This window comes from Panthera uncia, chromosome A2 (genome assembly GCF_023721935.1).
Source record: "Panthera uncia isolate 11264 chromosome A2, Puncia_PCG_1.0, whole genome shotgun sequence".
Classification (NCBI taxonomy): Eukaryota; Metazoa; Chordata; class Mammalia; order Carnivora; family Felidae; genus Panthera; species Panthera uncia.
In genome coordinates this window covers 50,552,509-50,580,023 of record NC_064816.1, presented here as the reverse complement: position 1 = coordinate 50,580,023, position 27,515 = coordinate 50,552,509, and the positions used below count along the sequence as shown (strand labels likewise).

General features: G+C 46.5%; 1 protein-coding gene and 1 long non-coding RNA gene across 2 annotated transcripts in view; one reads left to right on the top strand and one right to left on the bottom strand.

Annotated features, from left to right (window-relative positions):
- Positions 1 to 14,821, bottom strand: part of HRH1 (histamine receptor H1) — an 82,062-nt gene extending 67,241 nt beyond the window's left edge. Inside the window, exon 1 of the mRNA XM_049641009.1 lies at positions 14,724 to 14,821. The gene's annotated coding sequence lies outside the window, so the exon portion shown is untranslated. The remainder of the gene's footprint in view (positions 1 to 14,723) is intronic.
- Positions 14,822 to 14,855: 34 nt separating this feature from the next.
- Positions 14,856 to 25,527, top strand: LOC125929639 (uncharacterized). Its single transcript, XR_007459923.1, has 3 exons — positions 14,856 to 15,147; positions 21,613 to 21,820; positions 22,956 to 25,527. It is a non-coding gene; the product is annotated as an uncharacterized LOC125929639 (long non-coding RNA).
- The last annotated feature ends 1,988 nt before the right edge of the window (positions 25,528 to 27,515 follow it).

Here is a 27,515-nt window from a genome sequence, read left to right as displayed (position 1 = left end):
TATGACAGCATTAGCCTCCCTGGAACTACTCTTCCCTTCCTTCGGTGTATCGTCCACACAGCAGCCAGGTTGATGCTTTTTACTGCACATTTGATCATGTCACTGGAGGCTCCCGGAGTCTTCTGGACAAAAGCCAGGTCCTCACAGTGGCCAACAGGGCCTTGCCTGTCTGGCCCCATGACTCTGACCCGATCCCCTACACTTGCCCTTGCATACTCTGCTCTAGCTACTCAGGCCTCCTCCCTCTTTCTAGAACATTCCAAACCACTTCCAGCCCAGGGCCCTGCTGTTTCCTCTGCCCACAATGCTTCCTTCTCAGATATAAGCATGCTTCGGGTCCTCACTCGATTCGAATGCCACCCCTCCTACCTATGGAAATGGACATCCCTCAATCTGCTACCCTGCTTATCACTTACTGCTCGTCAACACTGCATTTTATATTCATTTGTTGATTTACGCCTTGCCCGTCCTTCCACTAGAGCATAAGTATTAAGAAGGCAGGACCCTTCATCTCATTCATCCCTTTACCTTAGCACCCAGAACGGTCCTCGACAGCATTCACGGGTTGTCTGTGGGCTGGCCTGGGGCAAAGTTTCTGGACAACCAGATACTGGCTACCTGAACTAGAAGACTGCCTCTCAAAATGCAGAATGTGAAACATACAAAGCAGCCATAGTCGGTAGAAATCACGGACAAACATCAAAAGCTATGAGGTCACAGAAATGATAACACAACAGATGTCATGTCACGGGCCAGCAGAAGCCAGGGACAACAGACACATGGGTGAGCAGAATCCAGGAAGCAGACTATAAGCCCCACCTGGGCAGGAATCTTCATCTGTGGTGTATCCCAAGCGCCTAGAGGAGGGCCTGGTACACAGTAAGTGCTCAGTAAATGTTTACTGAATGAATGAAAGGTGCAGTGGAGCAAAAAGAAGAATTAGTTGGCATAAGCAGGAAGAGCCAAAGCCAAGGAGTAAGCAGCGAGGAGCTCAGGCCCCTCGTTGTCTCCATCCTAGAGAAGAGAGCAGAGGACACTACTGTAGAGACAGGATAGGCTAATGAGTCTCCAGTGGATCCAAACAACACTCCAGCTCTCTGTGGGGCCTAGCAGTATGGTGGTGACCCTGTGTTTTGTCTTTCTCACATCCCGCTATACACAGAAAATAAACCCCGTTAACTGAGGTTAAACAGGGTGCATCTCTAGTCCCTATAACCCCAAACAACCTGCTAACAGGGAAGCCTTCCTGGAAGAGTCACCATGGAACCAGCATTCCTAACTCCTTTCTTTCTTTTTTTTAGAACAGCCGTAGAGACATAGTTTATATACCGTAAGATTCACTTGCTTTAGGATGCATATTTTATCACAATAAAAAAATCCCTAGAATAAAACTCACTTGTTTTACGTGTACAGTTCAGTGGGAACTTAGGGCTTGAGTGGGCAGGGGAAGCGGGAGGCTGGTGGCACCATACCTCATGAGGTGTGTCTGGGGAAGGGTAAGTTGTCCAGTGCAGATGGGGCCAGTGTGCAAACACCCCATGGACGGAACTCTGGCTTGGAGTCTGGAACTGATGTGAGAAGTCTCAGAAAGAGAACGGTCTGCCCAAAGCCAGAGGTGGTGCCCACAGGGGTCACAAGACCTGGGTTCTGGGGCCAACTCTGTCATGGCTCTAGACTGGCTTTGAATCCCAGTTCCTCCACTTTTTGGCTGTGTGATCCTGGGCTCCTCATCACTGACCCAGGGCAACAACAGTCTTGACCTCACGAGGCTATTCAGAGGACCAAATAAAGTGACACATATAAAGTGCTCAGCACATCATCCAACTCAGAGTAAATGCTCAGTGCATGCCATTATGACCGGTGCCTCGTGTTAGGTGAGGCCAATAAGATGTGTGAGGGAAATATGACAAAACAACAAGCCCAGAAGATGAGATCCACTCCCAACTGCACTGTTTTCAAAGTAACATTTAGTGCACAAACACAGAGCTCTGTGTCTGGGATGAAAGGGAGTTAAGATGCATTCATCAGGAAAATGCTTGGTTTCCCCTAGCGACCCGGGACGCAGAGGAAGCCCTCAGTGTTCAGAACAGCCATGGTGAGCTCGCCCTTACGGAACTCGGCACTGACGGGCGACCCGGGTGTCCAAATCCCTGTCCCTCACTCAAGCTCTCTGCTCCAATCCGTGGAGCCAAATGTTCCCTTGAGTTTTCTTCCCTACTTGTCTGTTTTTTCTGCTTGTAACAGAGAGAAAACAGTGAAAACTCTGGGTATTAGTGAGGACTCAACAGGAAACCCAGGGTTTAGCTTTGTGACTTATTCCTGTTACCTTGCCTGGAACTTGCCCCTAGAAAGATATGCTTCCTATATTTATGGATGACACGAATGGAAGAATGCGTCCTGAGGTACCCAGCAAAGAATCAGGATTGCATTACACTGAGCAACTTCTAAAAATGTTTTAGGCAGTTACCTCGAGGGGGTTCATGGCACTAAGGAAAGAGGTCAGAGGATCTCAGTTCAAATGCCAGCTTGGCTACCCTGGCTGTGCAACCTTGGGTGAGTCACTTAGCCTCTCTGAGCCTCCCATAACATTACGCTTTCCCATCTGAGAACCTTGCATCCCGTTTCACTGTGACTTGTCCAGCATCCGTCTTCTCCACCATCCCTTAAAGGCAATGGGTGTGTTTGTCCACTGCAACATCCCCAGCACACAGTAGGGGCACAATCCCCCCAAACAGACTCCAACTCCTGCTTTTATCTTCCCATACCTCTGCTGCTGGCCCAGGCAGCACTGCCTGTTTGGATCTGGCAAGGACCCCATTTAGCCCCAAGAACTTAATTGAGAACTTCTTCTTTTGCAGGCCTCTGGTCAAAAGACTGATGTCCGCGTCTGACCGAGGAATGAACTGCAAGAGTCCTTCTGTTTCTGGCTTGATACAAGAATCCCATGAAGGAAGCAGAGTCCTATGAATGGTTCTATTAAGGGGAGAAGCTACAAACCCTCTACTCCCACAGAACCTGGAGAGATTTGTACTAGGATCCACATACTGGAAGGCACAACAGAAACCGTATCTATAGCCCTATGTGGCAGAGGAAAGCAGCTGTGGGGGAGGAAATAGCTGATCTTCGTGGGCAAGGAGAGTCTTAGAAAAAAGAGAGAGAAAACATAAATTTCCATCTCTGAGGGGTGTGCAGTCTAGAGGTGGAAAGAGACAGATAAACTAGGTATTTATTTTACATGATGCTGAATACACGGCATCACAAAGGCACCTAAGCCAGTCTGGAGGATCAGGGTATAAATGATGTCCCTCAAGAGACCCCTTCCTTCTCTGTGCCCACCCTCACTGCATCGACTTTCCTTTTGTTTACACAAGACATTTTTTATGCCCCCCACCTACCTCCCAACCTTCAGGACTTTCTGTTACTCTGGTCACACTTTACGATGTGGTCTGACCAGCCTGCTTGCTCTTCCTGGAGAGTGCATCTTTCCACCTCTTGTGCCTTTGCTCATGCTGTTCCCTCTGCCTAAAATGTCCTTCCTCTACACCTCCACCCATTGAAACCTTATGTTTCAAAGCCCTGCTCACATTCATCCATTCTCCCATTCATTCATCCAACAAGTATTTTCTGAGGGCTTCCTATGTCCCTCCCAATGTGATGGGTACCCGGAATCTAATGAGGAACCAGCCACAGGCCATGTCCTTAGGCGCTTACAGCCATGAGTAGACAGAGATGGTTACAGTATGGAGTAATATGCATAGTAGAAGTAAGACCAGGGGGTGCTGTGAGTCCAGAGAAGAGTTCAAACCTAGCCTTTAAGTGGAGGGGAAAGGGGTGTTTAGGCAAGGCTTCCTGGAAGAAGAGACTTTTTTTTTTTTTTTGATAGAGAGAGAGAGAAAGAGATGGGAGGAAGGGGCAGAGGGAGAGGGAGAATCTTAAGCAGGCTCCATGCTCAGCTCGGAGCCCAACACAGGGTTTGATCTCACAACCATGAGATCATGACCTGAGCCAAAATCAACAGTTGGACACCTAACCGACCAAACCACCCAGGCACCCCTGGAAGAGGAGACTTCTAATCTGAGTTCCGAAGAATAAGATGAAAAGAGAGAGAGGTGCCTATAAATGCATGCGAACATATACAATTATGGCCATGATAATGACTGGCATTTACTGAGTGCTGCTAGGAGCCAAGCACTGGGCTAAGCCCACCTGTAGCCCTCTCAGCCCTATGGGAGCTGAGTACTGCTTTCGTTCCCATTGTTCAGATGAGGAGTCTGAGGCACAGAGGCATTAAGAGTTTGCTCCTGGGGGCGCCTGGGTGGCTCAGTTGGTTGAGCGTCCGACTGCAGCTCAGGTCATGATCTCACAGCTCATGGGTTCAAGCCCCACATTGGGCTCTCTACTGTCAGCACAGAGCCCACTTCAGATCCTCTGGCTCCCTCTCTCTGCCCGTCCCCCCTTGTGCGCTCTCTCCCCCCTCTCAAAAATAAATACACACTAAATAAATTTTTTAGAAAAATAACCTGCTCCCGGTCACACAGCTACCAAGTGGCAGAGCTGGGGATCAAACTCAGCGTGACCCCAGAGCCCATGCTTTTGACTACCACACTGTGCCATCCTACGTTGTCAGAGCTATTCTGCCATATCCTCTTTTCACTTAATGATACATTTCCCATGTATCTTTCCCATCTTTCCAAGTGATGATACTCGAGTTTCACTCTACTTAATGGCTATAAAGGATGCCATTGGATTTTGAGCAAGGTAGTGACATGATCAGATTTGTGCTTGGCAAAGAGTCTTTGGGGGGACATCAGGGTGCTGTCTGGGGGCAGGGAAGCTGAGTAGGGGGTCCTGGGGAGGGAGAGCAAGGCTTAAGCCCAAGCTGGGCCTCCGGGAACATGACAGGACAGTGGGGGCAGCAACTGTCAATTCTGAAGGAGGGAGGAAATGGGAGAGGGGCCGTGAAGGACCCACTTCTTTACAAGGCCTCTTAGAGACCCAAGCGTCTTTTCCCTTGGCCCCCAACCTGAGCCCTGTATGTTTTCATTCTCTCCCAGCACGCTCCAGCTAGCACTTCCAATTAAAAGTGAGCGATCATCAGTTTCAGTTCCTCTGAGATGTGCTGATGTGGTGCCTGTGGAATTCTTAATTCTCTGAATAATCTTTGCCCAGGAGGATTACATCTATTCTACCCTAAACGCAAGAAGCAAGCAGAAAAACCCACGAGTTTACCCAATGGCGGTGCTTTAATACTGACCCCCAAGTAGTGCCCCGGCCAGACTTCCCACTTTCAACCACCTGTCTGTCCTAATCCATTTGCTCCAAAACAGTGTCCCCGCCTCCCCACGGCCACCGCCCTCTGGTCCAAGAGATCATCCTGTCTCATCTGGACAACCGCAATAGCCTCCTTACTGGTCTCCCCAGTTCCACTCTAGCATAAGTTAGTCAACATCTCAGACCTCAGTTGTTTTTATCTGTAACATGGGCACACTAATTCTTATCTCACAGAGATATCTCCCACATGTTTATGAGGGAGTTTGAGAGATGAAATAAGGCAAGTGTTACTCATGCCCTTCTCTGCTTCCCTTAGGAGCCGGCCTACCTGCAGGGAGCATGTATCCGACTCTGCTCCCCACCAGGAGGGAGAAGGGGCCCTCTGCAGGGCCCAGCACCCAGGCAGGCAGGGACACCCGTCGAATTCTGGCCATCAGCGTTAGCCCACCCCGCTGCTCCAAGGTCACTCCAATTAGTGCCAATGGTGACATGCTGTCCTCCTGTTGCCAACTCTCAGTTGGGCCTGAAGTCAGGCCAGACAAAGGAGTGCTATTTATCGGCCCTTCTAGCCCCAACAGGAGAGAACAGCGAGAGAAACCCTGCCTCCATTCCTAACTTGTCAATGGAGTTTCTCATGGCCTCTGTCAAGCCCAGTGTTGGGTGCTGTGAGAATCAATCAATAAACGACTGACAAATATCGATTGTGCTCCTGCTACAACCATGAAAAGAACCCATCTTTGTTCAGTGTTTCTTACTACTCTAGAAATGCCTAAAAGCAATTTTAGGTGTATGAATGCTACAAAGTACCAGGGACATTCGCCATCTCAATGGTGTTCACTGCCACCTGCATGATTGGGGCATGTCCTTGTCTTTACGGCTCTAGCTGTGATCTCACTTTCTTCATCCAATATGTTTTTCAGTGCACACCTACTAGGTGCTTGTGCCAGTCAATGGAGTCACTGTAGGTATAGCAGTAAACGAGGCAGATAACATCCTGACACTCCTGGAGCTGGCAGTCTGATGGGGACCTATAAGAAAATCAATGGTGAGGAACTGGATTGGGGTGGGGGTGGGGGGTGGTGACCCAAACAAGGTGGTGAGGGAAGGCCTCTCTAAGGAAGGGATATCTGAGTCCTCAGTGATGAGAAGGCATAGTCACTGCAAGTTTGGGAGAAGAGACTCTCAATAATGCTGTGAGAATTATTATTACTAGTATTATTATTCCCTTTTACAGATAAGAAAACCAAGGCCAGGGGGGTTAAAATGCCTCCTCTGAGGTCAGAGAGGTAACCAGGATGTGAAACCCCAACTATTGGCACTAAATTCACTGCCTCTGAGTTCTAGAATTTTTTATTTTTTATTTTTATATGTTTATTTATTTTTTGGGGGGGGGAGAGAGAGAGAGAGCAGGGGAGGGGCAGAGAGAGAAAGAGACCCAGAATCCAAAGCAGGCTCCAGGCTCTGAGCTGTCAGCACAGCCCTATGCAGGCTCAAACCCATGAAATGTGAGATTATGACCTGAGCCGAAGTTGGACACTTAACTATCTGAGCCACCCAGGTGCCCCCTAGCACTTTTTATTTTTATTTTTTAAATATAATTTATTGTCAAGTTAGCTAACATACAGTGTATACAGTGTGCTCTTGGCTTCGGGAGTAGATTCCCAAAGCACCCTCAAGGAGCTTCCAGTCTAATCTGAGAACATATCTTCACACAGAAAGCACCAATCACACAAGGAGTCAGAAATTGATATATGGGATGAACTCAATTTCAACTTTTAAAACCCAGTGGGGTTTGTTTTGGAACACGACAAAATGATTCCCAATTTCTTAGGGGAAAAGAAATCCATATAGTATATTTATTAATTGGTACTTAATAAACATTTATGAGTTGCCAGACTGTGGTAAATCCTTTTTAAATATTAATTCTTTCAAACTTCATGACTTGTTCCTTACTCATAGTGATGCTGTAAGTTAATATGGTCACTAACCCCACTCTATACTTGAGGGGATCAAGGGAAAGATGGGGGGGGGTGATTTGCCCCAGACACACTCTGGAAAGTGGTGGACCCAGAATCGAACCTATATCATCTGGCCCTAGAATATTTGCTCTTACCCTGCGCTGAATTCTGAGGATCACTTATATGACTTAATGTACATACACAACCACATTTTATCTCTTTCTGTCTCACATGAACTTGCTTTCAAGAGATGGTGATGATCTGATTTAAATGCAGAATTCAGGTTTCCCCCCAGTGTGCTCTGGGGAGCTCGTGGGAAGTACTTTAAAGACCTAAGACCATCCTTCCCCAGGGAGGCGGAAACTAGATCCGCCAGAGGCCGATGTCAGGCCCACTATGGTGGATCCAGTTAGGCAGTTAGGTGCCGTGGACAGAGGAAAGAAAATGAGGCTTCCGTCATGGGCTCAGGATCAACAGTCATTGGCAGATGTTCCAGAACACATGGGTGGGCTGGCGATGGACAGTGTTTCGTGTAGGGCAGGGAGAGCGACAGTACGACGGATGTATTTAATGATGGTTTTCTCCAGGAACACAGAAAAGCCAGCTAGCAAATAAACGAAGGTCTCAGAAAGAATAAGCCGAGTGAAAATTGCCTAGAAAAGTTTAAAAGAGAAAAAGAAGAAGAAGCCAGGGGGAAGCAGACGCCTTTGCCAGCTATTAAAAAGTACAGTACAGGGGCGCCTGGGTGGCGCAGTCGGTTAAGCGTCCGACTTCAGCCAGGTCACGATCTCGCGGTCCGTGAGTTCGAGCCCCGCGTCAGGCTCTGGGCTGATGGCTCGGAGCCTGGAGCCTGTTTCCGATTCTGTGTCTCCCTCTCTCTCTGCCCCTCCCCCGTTCATGCTCTGTCTCTCTCTGTCCCAAAAATAAATAAAAAACGTTGAAAAAAAAAATTTAAAAAAAAAATAAAAAATAAAAAAATAAAAAGTACAGTACACAGATAATCATCAAAGTGACATGGTACAAGCCTCCCCCGCTCTTCTCCACCTGTGCTGTGCCTGGTTGGCATTTCCCCACCGTTTACTGCCATGATCCTGTCTGATGGTTGGCCGCTTGAATCAGTGGAAAGTCCAACACCAGAATAGACAGCCTGGAAAGAGACCTGCTACTAATGACAGGATTTCCCGGTCACACACCCTGATGCCCAAGACAGGAAACCGTGCAAACGGCACCCCTGGGAGGTGCCCAGTGCTGCGGCTCTGCCTCTGACCATACAGGGTGCTTTGGTATCTGATACAGGGGGCACACAGGTGAGGAAAGGAAGAAAGATGGAGTAAACAGGATGGGGGCAACTGGTTAAATATGGGAAAGGGAAATTAAGTCAGATCTGTATCTTACACTCAAATTCAAACAGCTTAGAGAAGGATAACTTAGTGTGAAATATGAAACCATTCAAATAATGACAACCAAAAACCTTGTTTTCCTAATGTGAATAATGGAGATATTAGTAACTACCTTGTAGCATTATTATGGGAATTAAGATACAGGATCCAAATTAGGACAGTGCCTGGAGATTCTGTGAAAGAGGATTGAGGGAAGAATAGGCAGAGAAGTTTGCCCAAATCTAGCTACCTGCAGTGGGACAGGGGGAGGGGCAGAACCAGTAGGAGGGGTGTGACCCCAGGTCCTAATTGGGGATTCCAAGTAAATGGATATCACAGAGAGGGAAAGCCTCTCCCACCAGCTGGAAGATGAATGGTCCGTGGAGGCAAGTCCCTCCATCTGTGGGCACCAGGGAGTAATAATTCATTGTGAGCACACTATCTGCAGCCACATCAATTTTAGTAGCAGGAAGACGCTCAAGGGGAGCTCACAGGCATCAGACTCTTGCCCTAGGCTGAACTCCATCCATCCAGGATCCCTGGTTGCAACAACCCTACCCAGTGTCCAAGGCTAGGTTCTCCCCACAGCACTCAGGACAGCCGGCTTCAGAGTCCCTGAACCCCTACCTGAGGCAGCCTGAACCTCCCACTGGTAGAAAGTTCCACTTTGGACAGAGCTGAAACCAGCTGTCCTCCCCACCCTTCTCTTCAGCTTCCACCCTCTGAGTCCTCATTGCTGAGTTCACCAAACTCCTCACATGAACACCACCCAGCTTGCACAATCTCTTCTAGAGAACTGAACAAGTAGAAACACTGCCCACCTCGTTTCATGAGGCCAGTGTAACCTTGACACCAAAGCCTGACAAGTAAGCACCAGAAAGGAAAATCACCAGTGGATCTCACGTATGAAAACATGATGCTAAAATCCTCAATAACAGGTGAGCAGAAATAATCCAGCAATAAAGATACTACAGGATGACCCAAGTTGGGTTTATTCCAGAAGTGCAAAAATCACTGTGGATTACCATGTTAACAGGCTGAAAAAGAAAAATCATGTGACTATCTAAGCAGATGTAGAAAAAAAAATATGTCAAAAACTCTACTTCCATTTATGACCTAAGAAGAAGACAAAAACAAAGAAGAAGAAGAAAAAGAAAAAAAAAATAAACATGTGGCAAAGTGGGAATAGAAAGAAACTTCTTTAATCTGATGAAAATTATCTACCAAAACCCTAGAGTAAACATTATCCTAATTGTCAAATGTGGACAGCTGCTCCATAAGAGTTAAAAAAGGCAAGATGCCCAGTATTTCCTCTTTAATTCATTCTTATACTGAAGTCTTAAGGACTGTAAGGCAAGAGAAAAGAAAAAGAAAAAAGAAAAACCCTGAAAGGACCGGAAAGGAAGAAAAACTGTTACCTGCACCTCCTACAATTCTATAAACACTTCTTCCAAAAGAATCTACAAATACATCTTTTTAATTAGTAAGAGACATTAGCAAGATTTCTAGATACAAATCAATATACAAGATGCTAACATATTTTCCCAAAATGTAACCAACAGAATATTAATGCAAAAATATACATAAATATATATATTTAATTTATAATAGCATGCAAAATATCAAATAAATAGGACTATATCTAACCGAAGATGTGCAAGACCACCAAGGGAAATTAAGAAACTATATTGTAAGAAATTAAAGCTATCCTAAATAATGAAGAGAGATACCATGTTCATGGAAGACTAAATACTACACCTTCCCATCCCCAATGGAGCAACAGAGAGCTCAGCAGAAAGAGGGAGCAGATCGGAGTGAACTGGGCTTATATTCCACCTCCTAGTTATTAGGGGTCAATGGATATGAAAGCACTTTATAGAGTGCTATGTAAATACAGGGATTCTTATGACCAGCATTATTGCCTCTTACTGGTCTGAGTGTGGGGGAAAAAGTTCTCCCTCCCAGATAAGGCCAGCCTCTGCTCATCAATTTCTCATTAAGGGCATTGCTGAGTGCTTACTCTGTGCGTAACATTTCCTTATTCAGTCCTCACAACAACCTACAAGGTGGGTGCTATATTAACTCCATTTGACATATGAGAAAGCTGAGGTTCAAGCAAGCAACTTGTCATTCATAGATCCATTTATTCATTCATTGGACATTCATGAACCTCTCCTATGCACCAGGAGCTGTGAATACCATGGTGAATGAGACAGACACAGTCCCTGCTCTATCAGAATGGATAGTGGGAAGATAGCCAAAAGTCATACCACAACTCATGAGCTGGCAGAATGAAGATTCAAACTCAGGTCTGCTGAACACCAGAGTCCATGCTTTTAATCACTCCCTGGAGATGCCTTCCTCAATCTCCTCTACTCCATCCTCTCTGTTGTGATGTAAAGATTTCTAACATCCATTCTGCTGGCAGAGGCAAGTTTCAATGGGCCTTGCCATGCAAGCTGCTACACAAATTGAGAGCTGTCAGCTTCGATCCCAGCCCATGTGATCTTCCTGCATTATCACTGGAGAATTACAGCAGGAAAGATGAATGCATAAAAGAGGAGAGGCATCCTGCCCACCCCCCCACCACAGCATCAGCGGCATTGTTCCCAATGAGTGTGTGCCTGAGTCCTCTGCCATCATTAATGGCAGAAGTGAGTCACTTATAAATAAGATACGGGAGCTTTATTATAATTACATCCCGAGATTCAGAAATGCTCAGCGTCACTGTGAAAGGGAGGGCAGCAGGTGACTGAGGCTTGAATGATCCCTCTGCCAGGTACATCTTTCAGATAAAACGTCTTGGATCAGTAGCAATTACTGCTAAGGCTTGGCCTGAATGCTAATGAGAATTACTTACAATTGCATGTAATTCTTTGCCATTTGTACTATCTGCTTTTTTCCTTCTTTTCTCTGCTTTTCCGTCTTGGTATTAATCCTGAGAACCAGACACTGGGAAATACAATTAAAGACCATTTTGCAGATAAAAAGACTGATGCCCAAGGTCACTCAGTTCAAAGGTCTAGGGCTGGAGTTCTAACCCTGAGGTTTTGTTTGTTTGTTTTGTTTTTGTTTGTTTTTGTTTTTGTTTTTGTTTTTGTTTCTTTACCTCACTTTCTGTCTTTAAGGGCAAAAAATTTTGGAACTCTGGATGTGTCCACTCCACTTACCTGGAAGGTACACAAAATATCCCGAGTCAACAGGACAGGCTTGAGTAGTGTGTTCTATTGAGGCCTTTGCCTTAGTGAGGACAGGGCAGCTGGGGCAGATCTTATGAAGCGAACTTCAAACCGACCCTCTGCCATCCCATAACCACCAAGAGGCTCAGGCTTGGGCCTGGGAAATGTTGTGAAGAGAGGATTTTAAGACAGAAGATAGGAAGGTAGGAAAGATAGGAAGAACCTTTGTCCTGCCCACAGACACTAGAAAATTGCCCCAAACCCATGGCCCACGGAACCAAGCCAGAGAATGAAGTTCAAGCAACTGCTTGAAGCAGTGGGCTTCACCCTAACAGTGACAATTATGGGAACGCTTAGCATTTTATGAGTTCCTAGTGGAGTGCCAGAAGTTTCAGTAAGTCTGCCCTGAGACATCGGGCTTCAGGCTATTTAAAGCTGAAGACCACACTAAGATTTCTGGGACAAACCACTTACGTCTCCCACTTGACAGATGAGAGAAAGCAAGAGGATTGCACTGGTGAGGCAGCTTGCAGACGGCAGATCCAGGATATAAAGCTGGGCCTGTTTGACTTTAATACTAACACTCATGACAACTAACGTTTAAACAGCACTTTTATGTATGACATGGCACCATGTAAGTACTTGGCGCATCTGAACGCAATTCTCTCAGCAATCCAGTGAGGGAGGTGCTATGAACATTCCTATTCTAGAAATGGGGAAACTGAGGAACAGAGTGGCGTAGCAACTGGCCCAAGGCCACAGAGCTCATAAACAACACTGGAATTTGAGCCAGCCCCGGGATCCACACTTTTGCAGCGTTTGCTATGCTTCCCTCCTCTTTGTTATGAAAAGGCCACTCCATTTCCACCAGGCACAACTCCACTGTGAAAAGGAAAGTGCAAACATGGAATTCTGACAGACTCCAATGGCAGGAGGTTCACATACAAGTTCTTCCTTCCTTGGACACTTGAGGGCCAAGAGGGACCACTCCCAGCTCAGGACTGCCCAAACCCCCCCGGGCTGCAGGCGCCTCTTGAGGCTGCTCCAGTCTCCACCCAGCTCTGAAATCACAGACAGGGAGTGCTGGGCCAATTCTTGCCTTAGAAGGATTCTGCATCACACTGGAAAACGGTACCAGGCCTTCCCTCCCCTCTCCACAGATTCTCTCTCCACCAGGGGCAATACCTCTTGATAGAGCCAGGTAGCCTCAGGTGGCCTTGGGCTTATAGCAGGGTCTAGCAAGTCCTGAATCATATTAGTGTATTTACATGGGGTTGGCAGGGATTCCTGTGAATGAGGACCCACCCAGCAGCAGGTCCCCTCGAGGACATCCATGAGAGAAAAAGGAGAATGGTGCGCAGGCATTAGGGACCCCATTCTTTAACTCTGCTTCTGCCAGCCACAAGAAGGAGGGACCTATCTGCAGCCTGAGTTTCACTGATAATCTGGAAGGAGTCAGGTAAGACTTGTGTTGAAATCCCAATTCTGCCACGGACCAGCTGGGCAACCTCAGGCAAGTCACTTAACCTCTCTGAGCCTCAACAGAGCATCTGTCCAATGAGGTTAGTAGTAATAGTGCCTACCTTGTAAGGTTGCTGTGAGAACTAAATGGGATAATGCATAATGACACTACAGTTGGTGCTCTCTCTCCCCCTCTCAGTCCATGCTGGTTCCTGACTGCCAAGAATGGGCATATATCAGATCCCCAACTCCCCTCTCTTTCCTGTTCTGGAAATACACTCCATCTGTGCTCCATTCACAGTGGCCCACCCCTCACCAAAGAAGGAATTCCCCAGCACCTTTCAGCCAGGCTCAGGACAAGCACTGTCCCCTCTTTTCGGACTCCAGGTCTGAGGTGGGAGCCCCCTGCCGGAGGACAGCGACTCTGCCCGCAGCATCTCTGCACTACCAGCTGCCAGGCAGAGAGGACACCTTAAAGAGATTAAGGCGTTGGAAGGGGTCTTCTGAGGGGGGTGGGAGGTGGGTGTGAGGGGGACAGTCACCCAGGGGGAGAAAGCGACATCCATAAAGAACTGCTGCTCTCCAGTGTCTGCTCCTGACTTCGGTGGCTCCTTCCAGAAAAATCCAGAGCAACTTCCAGAATTTGGTCCCCGCTCACTCTTGCCCTGAAAGAGCAACCCCTACGCGCTTCGGCCACCAAAATCCACTCCCTAGCAGTAATGGCCACCCATTTTTCCAAAGGATCCTCCCCTTGGTACAATGAGGAGGTGGTCCGTCCCTCCTGGGCTTGCCGAAGACCTCTGGCGGTGGTCTCAATGCTTCCCATTGAGGACCCCGGTGACGCTGAACCAGGGGCTTCTCCGCGTGTGGTTATGTGGTTTGAGTCAGGCCTCCTGGGGCTCAAAACCCTGGTTCTCTCCTTGACTTGGTCGCCCTCCTTGGCACAACTTTCCCTCTCTAAGCCTCAGTTTTCTCCTCTCTAAAATGGGTGTAATAACACCCGGTTCCTGGCGTTGCAGGGAGAATCCCAACAGGCACCGGATGCCCAGCGCCTGGCACAGATAACGCACTCCACAGACGGGCTGGGACTGCGGTTAGCATCGAACTCAGCACCAGGGGCAGCTCTGGAAAAGCTGGGGACTCGCCCTCTCCGCCCCAGAACCCGAAGGCAGACGCTCTGGGCGCGCGCCCTGGCGAACCCCGGGGAAGCCACAGGTGTCTGCGCGTCGGGGCGAGGCGCTAGAACGGAGTATGAGGGCGGGTGCAGTGCAGCGAGCCGCGCCGCGGGACCCTCCCCGAGCCGCCGGTGTCCCTGGGGCCCCCAAGCGCGCCCACCCTGCGCCCGCCGGCTCCCGAGGTCCGTGCTGCTCCGCAGGGATGCCCAGACCCCAGCGGCCAGCGCACAGCCTCGCCCCGCCGCTGCGGCCCCGCTGCGGTCCCTGCCCGCGCCCTGCCCGCGCTCCGTTCTGACTCACCGGCGCCGGCTCCGGCGAAAGTTTGGTGGCGCGGCGGCCAAGCTGCTCGATGCTCTGCGGCGGCGGCGGCGGCGGCGGCGGCGGCGGGGGCGCGGACTGCGGAGGCGGGGCTCCGGAGGAGGAGGCGCGCCGAGGGGGGCCAGCCGGGGAGGGAGGCGGAGACCCGGGCCCGCGGGCCTGCGGCGCCCCCGCCTCCGGCTCCGAGCTCCCAGGGCCGCCCCCACGCCGGGAGGGGGCGCGAGGGGGCGCCTGTGGCTCGGTTCGGACACCTTCTCCCGCCTCCTGCCGCGCACCCCGGCCTCGGGCTCCGCGCAGCGTGACAGCTCCTCGGGTTTGGAGAGAAGGGTTTCGGAAGGGTCAGAACCCTGGCGAGAACTCCCCACCGCCCACACTCACCTGAGGGCGGACGGACGGGCGGAAATAGGTAAGTCCAGACAAAGAAGCAGAGCTAGAAAGTCAGATGATGTTTGGCAAAGTCAATGACAGACTGAACGACAGACATCTAGTGATGCCCCCACCTCCACTTATTCCTGCTGGAGAGGCCAAAATAGAAACAGATGGACAGAGCCAGACAGATGCAGAAACTGTAAGATTGACAGAGACGCCACCCTAGAGGTTTCATGGCGAACTAGAGAGACACCCCCACCCCCCAACGCCCGCCAAGGTCTAGAACGCCACACCCCTCATCTATTTCTCCTTAGCCCCTCCAGATGAGCTCAAGTTTCAAAATGAAGATGTTTCCATTGGCATCCTGTGCTAGATTGAACCTAGAGTTGGGACCACGGGAGACTGCAAGGGCGGGGGTGGAGGGTGGTTTTTCTACAGGTCCCCCGGAGCCTCTGCCCCGTGACTCTGGGAGCCTGAGAATTCTTACCGGCTGCCTTCAGTTCCAAAACTGGGGAGGAGTGCCAAAGTTTTCTTTCCTCAGCACCGGGAAAACTTTTGAACCTCTAAGCAGTTATGGCCTCAGATCTTATCTCAACACTTCAGAAGAGACACCCAAGTTCAGAGGGAGAGAGGAAAATAACTGTTTGTTGGGGGGGGGGGGTGGAGGATGGGGGTTGGGGGCATGGTGGGGGTTTTAGCTTCCTCTGAGTAGAAGGCAATTCCACTCAGTAGTTGTGGGATCACTTAAAGCTAGTTTGAGACCCAGCTTCACAAGCTGTGTGTGGTATGTTAATGATCCCTCTTTCTGGCCTCAGGGTCCACATGTGCAAAATGAGAGTTAATAAAAACAGCTGTCATAGTGCCATGTACTCTTCTAAGAGCTACAGGTGCTTACTCATTTAATCCTCATGACACCCTGAATAAGTAAGAATTATTATTATTCCTATTTCACAGAGGAGAAAACTGAGGTACAGAGTCTAGGTTAAGTAACATGCTCAAGGTCACACAGCTAGTGTGGAATCCACTCTATGCAACCTGGTTACAAGGTCCAAGGTCACGGTTATTGGGCTGTAATCTTCGTCTCCCTGGGACTGCTGGAAAGTCCTATGAGGTCATTTACATAAGAGACTTAGCAAGTACTCCATAAATGGTAGTTCATAGACCATTGAACCTGTCTGCAAGGTAGGGATTAAAGCGTTGATGGTGATGCCCAGAGATAGGAGACTTTGGGTTCAGGATAGCTGACAAGCCATGTTACCACCCTGGGTACCAGTTCTGACCTTCATGAATCAGAGAGACAAGGGACTCCCCCTTTGTTCCTCTAACCAGACTTCTATTCATTAGCATACCCCTCAACCAGAACTCACTCTGAATCCACAGTTAGCCCCCCTCCATTCCCTGGTGAATCTCCAGGGCTGGCATATTTTACACTCTACCAGACTAATGCCCCTTTAGGAGGAATTGAGTTAGCACTTGGGGTAGCAACTGTTACAAACTCTAAGAGAAATGCAGTCTATCCCCTACAGCTGTGGGGCTGACAGAAGTAAGAGGTTGGGGGGAGCTTGGAAAAGTCTGGGTCCACTTCCATTCCCTCTCCTTTCTGCAATTCAGCAAAAGTCTGCTTACTTGAAATTCCTCTCCAAAGTTTCACTTCCCAGGCTGGTGTTAGGCCTACTAAGCCCATAGTGATCACCACTTTTAGAAACATCAGCATTTTAGAAAGAGCAGGTCAGACATTATTTGAAGCCCCTGGCGGGCAGGGTGTGTGTTGTTTGTTTTGCTGCAGCATTTGGAACTGATAGATCATAACTCAGGCCACATCCTGGGTGTGTGAGACAGAGGTGGGTAACCAACTTACTAATAACATACAGGCAGCAGAAGAAAAATAATAGTAAGCCCTTTCTCATATTTGCCATGTGCCAGGCTCTCAGATCATTAGACATAATCTGATATACCTACTCCTCGCAACAATTCTGTGAGGGAGATATTGTTAGCTTCCTATTTTGCAGATGAGAAAACTGAGGCACAAATCGGGAAAGAAACTAGTTCAGCATATACAGCTAGCAAGTCATTCCAAGAGCAGACAGTTAAGAAGATGCTGAACCAGGTCTGGAACCTAGATCAGTCTAGCTCCATGAGCCTGTTCATACTTGTGTGCTTGGTGGAAGAAAGCTAGAAAAGGGGGACTCGTTGAGCCACTGAGTAGAGATTAGAGGTATGGATTAAGAAGGGGTAAATGAAAAGTATCTGTTCTACCACTTGTTAGTTCAGTGCTTACTTTGCTTCTCTGAGCCTCAATGACCTCATCTGTTACATGAGACTAACAATACTTGTGTCATACCCAGGGTTTTTGTGGTGATTCTTTTGGTTGTAGGTAACATAAACCCAATTATAACCAGGTTCAGCCAAAAAGAGTTCTGAACTGAAAATTTTAAGAAGACATTTTGGATTCAGACATAGTCTGTGCCAGAAGCTCAAAGGAAGTTGTCATGAATCTGTTTCCCTCTATGTCTTGACTGTTTTCTTTTGTGTCTGTTTTATTAGCAGGCTGAGTCTTTCCACAGGAAAGCAGAAATGGCCAATTAAGCCACCTCAAAGCAAAGAGATCACTACCTTAAAACTTCCAGCAAAAATCCCAGGGTTGACCCCCATTGGCCTGGATTGGGTCACATGTCCAGCCCTGAACCTATCACAATTGCTCTGATTGGCTAAGCCTGAGTTACATATCTATAGCTAGAGTCAGGAAGTGGGGTCAGCCCCTCCAAAGTTATAAGGACTAGGATTGTGTGGGGGATGGTTCCCTAAAAGCAAATCAGGGTGCTCTTAGCAGGATAATGGGGCATTGGGGCATTGGTGCTGGGCAGCCACAGAACCCAGTCATAGAACCCATGTCCCTTGAACTGAAACAAATCCCAGTTAAAGTAACAGCTGAAAAGTGTTATATCGCTCACTAACCAAAGGAATTTTCTTTGCATTTGCCCAGGGACACTAGAAATCACAAAGCCTTTAAGACCCAGAGGAAATGAATGCCACTTATGTTGGACTCCCAGACTGCAACAAGCTATGGCCCAGGGGACCTGGGAAGAGTGCTCATTCCAGCTCCCCACACCCATCACATTATGAACTCAGCCATTTCCTCCAGGGACTCTGCACTCTAGGTGCTGAGAGCTCCAACTGGTCATTTTTCAGATAGCTGCCCAAAGAAGGCAAGATGGCCCTTCTCTTGTTATACTTCCAGTTTAGTTTGTGAGAACAGATGTTAGTTCTTCACAGCCAAGTATCGAGCATGTTATTTAGAGTTATCGCAATTGACCCTTTCAACTTGGCCCAGATGCAGTTCCAGAGTTTCTGGCCTTGGACAGTTAGTGTGACTTCTCCATTATAAATGTCGTTAGACTGGCACACCGTGAAGCTTATCTATTTAAAGGAAAGTGAGCAAGAATGGCATATGTCAAGCTGGAATAAGACCTACCCCTTCCTTCCCCACTTAAGTAAAGCACATAGGTTAGGAGTGCACACTGCTGGTGGAGTGGGAACTGATACAGGCTTCCTGGAGGGCACTTTGGAAGCAAATGTTGAGGACTTTAAAAATGTTCGGTCTAGGGGTGTCTGGGTGACTCGGTTGAGTCACCGATTTTGGTTCAGGTCGTGATCTCATGATTCATGAGTTCGAGCCCCACATCAGGCTCCGCGCTGACAGTGTAGAGTTTGTGTGGGATTCTGTCCCCCTCTCTCTCCCAAAATTAAATAAACATTTAAGACAGTTCAGTCTATGAGTGAAATAAGTCAGTCAGAGAAGGATAGATATATGTTTTCACTCATATGTGGAACTTGAGAAACTTAACAGAAGACCATGGGGGAAGGGGAGGGGGAAAAATAATTACAGAGAGAGAGGGAGGCAAACCACAAGAGACTCTTAAATACAGAGAACAAACTGAGGGTGGATGGGGGGTGGAGAGAGGGGAAATGGGTGTTGCGCATTGAAGAGGGCATTTGTTGGGATGAGCACTGGGTGTTGTATGTAAGCCAATTTGACAATAAATTATATGAAAAATAAATAAAAATAAATAAAAAGTTCGGTCTATTTTTCCATACCCTGTTTTTCCTGAGCAAATAATCATTTAGATATCACCAAGATATACATAAAGATGTTCATTGCAGTGTTGTATACAATAGGAGAAGATGGAAAATAATCCAAATATCTAACTATAGGGAACTGGTTACATAAATTATGGTATATCGAAAGAATGGACCATTCTACAACTGTTAAGGTAATATTAGAGACTATGGAATTACGTGAAAATGGGTTATGCTATGTAAAGTTAAAAGGGCAAGTTACAAAAGACTAGGTATGCATAAACTCACTTTGTGAAAAAATATACCTATTTGTGTATAAAAAAAAAAAACCCTAAAGTAGTTGCATTAGGCATAGTGGGAAGGAGAGGAAAATTGATAGGTGCTTTTGGTGTTTATTTATCTGTATTACCTAATATTTCTTTAGTAAATTTGTATTACTTTGGTAATTAGGGAAAATGCCCAAATAACTGTTATAAAGGGATCTGTGTTTGGTTTCCTTTTAGAAAAGCACTTTCATTCATTGAAAGATCACAAACCAGAAGTGAGATTAAATTGACCTATCTGCCTTTCTCTCTCTGTCTCTCTCTCTGTCTCTGTCTCTGTCTTTCTCTCTCTCTCTGGCTAGGATGCGTGGAGACGAATGGGGAGCTTAAGCCTGGCAGTGGCAGTAAAGCTGCAAACCAAAAACTGCAGAGACCAAAAACTCTACGTGTGGAAAATGTCTGTGAACTCCAATGGACGTTCATATATACTCCAGGAGAACACATATGGCCTAGAAATGGGTTCAGCATAAACTCTTTTTGCCCCTCCAGCCCCATATGACTGCTTCTCCATTTCTCAGCTTCTGTCTCCCCATCTAGTTACCTAGGAATTGGCAAAGGCCTGGGGGAAGTCACACAGAAGACTGGGCTCACCTCTATGTGTTTCTTTTCATTCTGGGATCTTGATCCTTCAGGTCTTGGCTTCCTGGAGAGCTCTCTGATGCCTTCTAACAGATTTTCATGTTCTTTTTGACAGTTCTAGCCAGGATTTCGAGTTGTTTATTGAGAGAATTGCTCTCTGCAAGCTAGTTTGTCTTGAGCAGAAACAGAAGTTGGGTCATACGTTATTTAAGTGAAAATGGCTAGTTATGAAATGTATGCACCATGGGATTCTATTCATATGCAGAACATGTATATGTGTTTAGTCAGAAGAAATACTGGAAGACTGAAAGCTACATACAGCATCTATCTCTGGCTAAGTTTTCATTTTTTAATGTTTAGCTGGTATTTTTCAAAGTTTATACAGTGGACTCTGACCATGTCTAATCTAGGAGTGAGTTTTGAAGTCATTTGTACCCATTTTAAAAATGTGGACACTAAGGCCGAGAACATTTAAATTCATTTCAGTTGAACAATTATTGGAGGCTTACTGTGAGCAGAGAACCATGTTATGGGCCCCTGGGGCATTGAAAGAAATAACACCTAGTCACTTATTCCTCTATCTCAAGCATCTCCACATGTGCTTGACTTTGGGATAAGAGAGTGAAGATGACAACAATCTGCCCTCAAGATAATCTAGCTGTGCAGAAAGATATCTGAAGACACCATCCCAGGGATGATGTGGTAAATGCTAAAGCAGTGACGTGGTAGAGACTGTGCTTTGCCTCTTAACAACCATTCTTTCAATATCAAACTACAAGACTGGATTTCCCAGCCTCCCTTCCAGCAAGGTGTGGTCATGTGACTTTATCCATCTTGCACTGTCTATCTCCATACTTCTTTTACATGAAAAAGAAACTTATTTTGCTTATCACCCTGTTATTTTGGATCTTCTCTTTCATACAGATAAACTAATCCTAACTCACACAAATCCCAAAAATAAAGTGCTATGGGAACAAAGGAGTAAAGGGAGGTTGGAATGCATATTTCTACTCTTGAGCATCAAGGAAGTCAGAGGAGGTGTAAAAGGTGTGAAGAGTTCACCAGTAGGATGGGCAGGGATTAAGAAGGAAGAGGGTTTCAGGCATACCATGCAGGGAGCATGAGCACCAGGCTGGAAATGGGTAATGGAACGGGCTGGAGATGGGCGCATATGTGTTGGAATCAATCAGCCTGGACTCAAATCCTATCACAACTTTTAGCAAGTCACTTCATTGCTCTATGCCTCAGTTTCCCTGTCTATAATATGAGGATAATAGTGGTATTAACCTCATTGGGTTGTAGAGGAAGTTGGGAGGAGAACATGAGTTAACATGAAAAATGCTAAGAGCAATGCCTAGCACATGGTGAGTACTCAGTAAATGTTGGCTGTTATATGCTTATCTGTAAAATGAGGTAATCATAGTCTAACCTTATAGGGTGGCCAATGTGTACAATATGGCACAGGGCTTTATACAGAGGACGTGCTCAACTATTTAGCTCTCTTCCTCTTCCCTTCCCTCAAGGAGCTTACAATCAGCATTTGACAAGTCTTCACTGAGCCTCTACTGTGTGCCAGGTCCTGGCACAGAAGGTTGCTGATTCCAGGACAAATCAGACCTTATTCCTGACCTCCAGCTGCTTAGTCTCAAGAAGAGGAAAGGAAAATAAAGAGACAAATATAATACAGTGTGAAAAGTACAACAGTGGTCCAATTTCAGTTCATGAACTCAGGTGAGCAAGAAAGGTAACTTTAGTTTTTATTAGGTGAGCTCAGTCTCTGCTCTGATCACCCATTTTGGGTAGAAATCCTTAATCTCAGGTAAGTTAGGTTTTTCCTATTTCTCTGGGGGTAGTAGGTCAGTTCGAGGACTGCTGCGGGGACATCTGGGGTGCGTCATCACTTATCCACTCTGGCATCTGTTAAGACATCTTTGTTCCTGTCCGAGGAGAGGTCACCACCTGCACAGGGCACTGCTAAGTTATCTCTTGTCCCTAAGTCTCATTTCCTCCCTCAGCTGCTCCTGGGTCCTTCCAAATGCACAGGACCCATTGCTCAGCTCCCATGGCCCCTGGGGTACAGAGAACTCTGGTAGACATTTGAGGTTCTTCAGCCCAGCCAAACACAGCCATTTGTCTGTAAGCACAGGCTTTTCTACGTTCAATTTCTTTGAACTTATCTGGAGATTCTAGGGCTTTACTCCAAGCTTGGATATGTCCAGAGAAGGGGCAGGTTCAAGTGTCCCTTTCCTCAGGAGCTCTTACCACCCATCTCTCCCTTTGCTGCTGCTCCAGCTCTCTCTCCTACTCTTGTCTGTGTCAACCTTTTAAAAGAAAAAGGTAAGTGATTCAGCCAGCCAAATCCAGTTCATTCAGAAATAGCAGAGAATTGTAATTCAGGACAAGCGAACTGTAAGGGACCATAAGCAAATCTCCAGAACAAAGGAGGAGAGTGTTCTTTATAAAGGAAAAAATGGAGTTGGTGGGGGGTGTTTTGAACCCAAGTTCATTGGAGGAAAATGAGAGTTTGAAGAAGTGGGGGCCTCTCCTGGGCTACAGGCAAGGGCACCCTCCTTTGCCCATCCAGAGGAAAGCTTTCTTCTTCCTGCTGTGCTACACAAGCTTCTACCATGTCTTCCCTACTTCAATTCTGAGTTAGGTTTCCTTAACACATTTTTACATCTGGAAGCTCTTATCTAGTTTCAGGGAGGGGAGCCTTGCTCCTCAGTACCCTGCATTTTCCCATATTCATCATGTCATCAGTATACAACAACCTTTTCCTGTTGCTCTCATGATCCTAGACTTTAGAAACTCAAAAGCTAAGAAAATATTTTGTTTTATTTTTTTATTTTTTATTTTATTTTGGCAGAGCCAGAAAAAGGAAGTAGCCTTGAGACAATATCTTAAGATAAGACTTCCGGGTAACAGAAATTAGCAAGAATGAAAAACAACCCAAGGAGCTTCCCCCACATCTGCCATCAGAACAGCTAAGCTTAAGACAAGTGACAACATCAAGTGTTGGCCAGGATGTGGAGCCCCTGGAACTCTCACACACACCTGGTGGAGATGCAAAATGGCACAGGTACTTTGGAAAACTGCTTGGCAACTTTAATAAACAAAGATTGGCCTGAGATCCAGAAATTCCACTCATAGGTATGTCTCTGAGAGAAATGAAAACATGTCCACAAAAACTGTACGTAAATCTTAACAGCTTTATTCATAATAGTCCAAGCCGGAGACAACCTAACTATCTACTCAAATAGGAGTTTGAATAAATAGTGTGGTAAATCCATAGTATGGGATACCACACAGTAATCAAAGTGGATGAATGATTGCTGCCCACAACAACACAGAAGAAAAAAATCATTATGTTGAATAAGAGAAACCAAATGCAAAAAAAAAAAAAAAAGGTGAATATATAATTCTACTTATGTGAAATTCAGTAACTGGCAAACCTAATCTATGGTTTTACAAGTGGTTGCCTCTGGGGGAGAGGTGGGGAACGGGACTGTTTTTGACCTAGAAGGGGCAATGGAAGCAGGTGTTAGAACAATTCTACACTTCGATCTTTGGGATGGTGACACAGGTATATACAAAGGTAAAATTTTTAAGTTTTTAAAAAATGTTTATTTCTTTTTGATAGAGAGACAGAGAGCGAGCATAAGCCAGGGAAGGGCAGAGAGAGAGAGGGAGACACAGAAATCTGAAGCAGGCTCCAGGCTCTGAGCTGTCAGCACAGAGCCCGATGGAGGGCTTGAACCCACGAACTACAAGATCATGACTTGAGCCAAAGTCGGATGCTTAACTCACTGAGCCACTCAGGTGCCCCGTTTTTTTTTTTTAAAAAATTAATGTTTATTTATTTTTGAGAGAGAGAGAGAGAGATACAGCACAGGCAAGCGTATAGATAAAAATTTCAGTATTTGTACATTTTACTATATGTAAATCATACCTCAGTTTTTAAAATTTCATTTTAGTTAAAAACACACACAGGCTACTATTTCAAAAGTAATATGCTACCCTCAGCACTATGAAGAGGTAAGCACATAGCACTCTGTGGGAACCCAGGAGGGGTATTAACTACACTGTGTGTGGGGTGGTTGTGGGGATGCAGAAGTTCCCAAGGAAGCCTTCCTGGGACAAGTGATGGCTCAACTGAACTTCAAAAGATTTGAACTGAAGGTGAAGCAGAAGATGTCAATAAGGGCATTCCAGGCACAAGGAACAGCATGCAAAGGCACTGGGTGAATTCCAAGAGAATTTGACTGGGGTGGGGGTGTGGTGGGGGATGAGACTGCAGATGCATGCAGCAGTCAGACCTGACTAAGCCTTATAAGCTGAAGGAGAGCTCAAAGAAGATCCTGAAAGTTGTGGTCAGATTTGGACTTTAGAAAAGCTCTCTAAGGAAGAAGAGAGGACAGTGGTATAGAGGGGGTTGCAATAATCCAAGAGCTGGGGCTATGTGGTCTGAGTTCTGGCAGGGGTAAAAGGGATTGGGGTTGAGAGAAGAGCTTCCAGGGGTTGAGGAAAAACGCTTTGGCAACTGGTAACACTGGGGGGAAGGGGAAATAGTTATGGAGACTGTCAGGATTTTTCCTTTCATGCTAGGGTGGAGCCATTTGCTGAGAAAAAGATCGGAGGAGGTAACATCTTTAAGTGTTGTGGTGGTTGGCCTGATGTTGTTTTGCCTGTCCAGCTCCTGTTTCCCCCTTTCTCTTGTGACAGAACCCTGCTTTTCCTGCAAAAACTGAGTTCCTTCCTAACCTCCAGCTGTGCACCTAAAGTGGGGGTGACTCCACTTCTCAGCTGTAGGACATGTGACCCTGACCAATCAGCATGTTTGAGCTCTCTGGTGGAATGCAGTGATTGGTTCAGGGATTGGCACATGACCCAGATTGATCCAATGAGAGTTAGCCCTGGAAATTTTGCTGGAATTCTTGGGAAACAATCCTGTCTTTTCTCCTGGGGTTGCTGAGCTGGTGAAATGGAAGCCTGGTGATGCTGACAGCCCTCTTTGCCACCAAGAAGGGAAAGCCTGCCTGAGAATAAAGCCAGCACTTGAGTAAACAGAGCCAAAAGAAAGAGAGCCCTTTTCCTGATTATATTGCTTGGACTCCTAGATCCAGTCATGCCTGAAGACTAACCTATACTTTTCGCTTTTGTGAAACAACAGCTTCTCTTCTTGGGGTAATTCTACTTGAGTTGGGCTTTTTGTCACTTTTAGCTGAAAGATTTCACATGACTATAGGCTCCCCTGAAACGCTTAATATAGGTGTAGAGTTTCTGTTAGGGACGATGTAAAAGTTCTAGAAATGGGTAGTGGTGATGATTGCACAACATTTTATATGTATTTAACGCCACTAAATTGTAAACTTAAAAGTGACTAAAATGGTAAATTTTATGTTGTGTATATTTTACCACAATAAAAAAGTTAATAAAAACTTGTTAAAGAATATATTAGAGAGACAAGCAACCCACTCCCACACAATAGGTAGAGCGCCCTTTTGATACATATTAGATCATTCTATTGAAAATCGTCCAAAGGCTTTCTACTCCACTTAAAATTCAGTGCACACATCTCTCTGAGGTCTGCAAGTGTCCCCATCATCTACCCTTGCACCCCTGTGTCCTCATCTGCTGCCCTCCTCCCTGGGCTCACTATCCTTCAGCCACTCTAGTCTCCTTGATGCAGGCAAACACAGCAATCTCTTGTCCTGGGGCCTCTGCACTCGATGGTTCCTCTGCCTGGGACCCTCATCCTCTCTCCCACCCCCCCATAATCTTTCCATGGTCACTTCACCATCATTCAGTCTGTATTCAGTTCCCACCCTTTGGAGAAGCCTTCCTTGGATAAAGTAGCGCCCCCCTGCCTATCACTTCACCCTTTATGGTTCTCATGGCTTTCCCAAGTGGTCTTTTTCTTTGTTGGTTTGTTTATTGTCTCTCAGCCTACATTGGAATGTGAGGAGCTGGAAGGCAGGGACTCTATCTTGTTCCTCGCTGTGTTCCCAGCACTGATACCAGTATATGGTCCATAGTATGTGCTTGATAAATGACACTGAATGGACTATTTGCACACATAGGTTCCTTACAGGCAATTCTGGAATTGAGCCCAGAGAGGGGAGGGGACTTATCAAAAAGGCATCCTACAAATCAATGTCAAAGACCTAGACCCAGAACTCCTGGTTTCACATTCAGTTCATTTTCTATAATTCCCCTCCACCTCTTTCTGCCAAAAGAGTTGTGAGGCTTCAGTCATTTTCCCCTCTGATGCAAGTATCCCAGAACAGAAAGAACAGCGAATGAGAAGCCATAGGACTTGGGAGCTGGATCCAGCTCTGCCATCCACACCCCCTCTAGACTGGGTCTCCTTGAGAACAGGGGCATTGCCAACATCTAGTGCACTCATAGTACAGTGGGTGCTTAGATAAGGTTTGCTGAATGAGTATGTGATTGTGTGCATGAAGAAAATGGATGTCAACAAAGGATAGTGGTTAAGATCTTGTAGTCTGAGCTAGACAGACTTGAATTCAAATCCTGGCTATGCTACTTTCTAGTTGTTGGACACCTGATCTCACATGAAAGAATATACTCTCATCATCTGTGGTAGTTGGGTCTTCAAGATGGGTCCAATGACATTCACCTCCTGGTATTTATGTTTGTGCATAGCCCATATTAAATTAGGGTTGGCCTGCATTGACCCATAGAGTCTTGCAGGAGTGACAGCATGTGGCTTCTGAATCTAGATCATAAAAGGTATTGTAGCTTCCTCCTTGGATTCTTGGATGGTTCACTGGGTAAGCCAGCTACCATGTTATAAGGACACTCAAGGAGTTCTGTGGGAAAGCCCATATGGAGACGAACCAAGGCCCCCACCCACCCACCCCAACAGCCAGCACCAATTTGGGGACATGTGAGTGAGCCACTTGGAACTGGATCCTTTAGCCCTGTCAAGGCTGCAGATGACTAAAGCCTCAGCCTCATGAGGAACCTGGGGATAGAATTCCCCATCCAAGATACTCCTGAATTCTTCATCCACTAAAACCACGAGAGAGAACACATGATTATTGATGTTTCGAGTCACTAAGTGTCGGGGTGATTTATTATGCAGCAATAGGTAACCAATACATCATATTCATCTTTATCACTGACATTTATTGAGAGCTTACAATGTGGTTTTTCATTTAACTCTCCCAGGAATGCTGTGAGATGGGTACTCTTATCCTTGTTTTACAGACAAAAAACTGAGGTGTAGAGTGGTGAAGTGTCTCCCTGCAGAGCTCCTGCACTTAAGAACCTGATGGTCAGGCCTGAGAGTCAGAAACTCAAATATGTATGACCCAAGGCAATAGGGCTCTAGGATCCCAGGAGGGAGAGAAGAATTTTGGATTCTGGCTCCTGGTAGTTTCTCATAGTTTAAGAGAACATT